The following is a 577-nucleotide window of genomic DNA, read 5'->3' on the forward strand; positions in this document are numbered from 1 at the left end:
CTGGTACCCTGAGCTCATCACCCGATCCTTCGCGGTTGGAGACGCGACGAGCTTCCTGTCCGACCAGGCCGTTCTGTGCACCGGCCGTTCAACGACCGTTCGGCTACCCGTCACTCAGGGAAGATCAGACACACTGTGAGCTATCGTGATCCACCGAATTACATGACTACGCTGGCTAAGACTTTCGTGATCTGAAAGAAAGAAACGGAGAATTTGAAGGAAATTGTAGTTCGCGAGTGTGGTCTGTGCGATGTTTCTGGGCTGAACAAAATGCGTACTGGCATTTAGAGTTGCAGAAGTTTCAAGGTACTCGAAGAATACGGTAGTTTGGAAATGGATTAAGTTGGTTAAGGATTTTATCGGTTATTTTTTCTGAACGTTGCACTGGGTGATGTGTGAAGATATTAGCGAACAGAGAGAACTCGTGTTTTCAAATGGAAGGAATGTATTTAGAAGTTTGAAAGAGTTTGAAGACTACAGTGGTTTGGGATTAAGAATTTTTCGTGTAAATTTGTTGTGCTTCGAAATGGAAAATTCGACTAATTTTTATTTTCCTTAAATTCTTTAAATTGTTGTT

General features: G+C 42.6%; 1 protein-coding gene across 2 annotated transcripts in view; it reads right to left on the reverse strand.

Moving 5' to 3' along the window:
• Positions 1-219, reverse strand: part of LOC100746443 (polypeptide N-acetylgalactosaminyltransferase 5) — an 8861-nt gene extending 8642 nt beyond the window's left edge. For both annotated transcript variants that reach the window (XM_033318779.1, XM_024364892.2), the window contains exon 1: positions 1-219. The gene's annotated coding sequence lies outside the window, so the exon portion shown is untranslated.
• Positions 220-577: the final 358 nt, after the last annotated feature.

The sequence above is a fragment of the Bombus impatiens genome, unplaced genomic scaffold (genome assembly GCF_000188095.3).
Source record: "Bombus impatiens unplaced genomic scaffold, BIMP_2.2 scf_0114, whole genome shotgun sequence".
Classification (NCBI taxonomy): domain Eukaryota; kingdom Metazoa; phylum Arthropoda; class Insecta; order Hymenoptera; family Apidae; genus Bombus; species Bombus impatiens.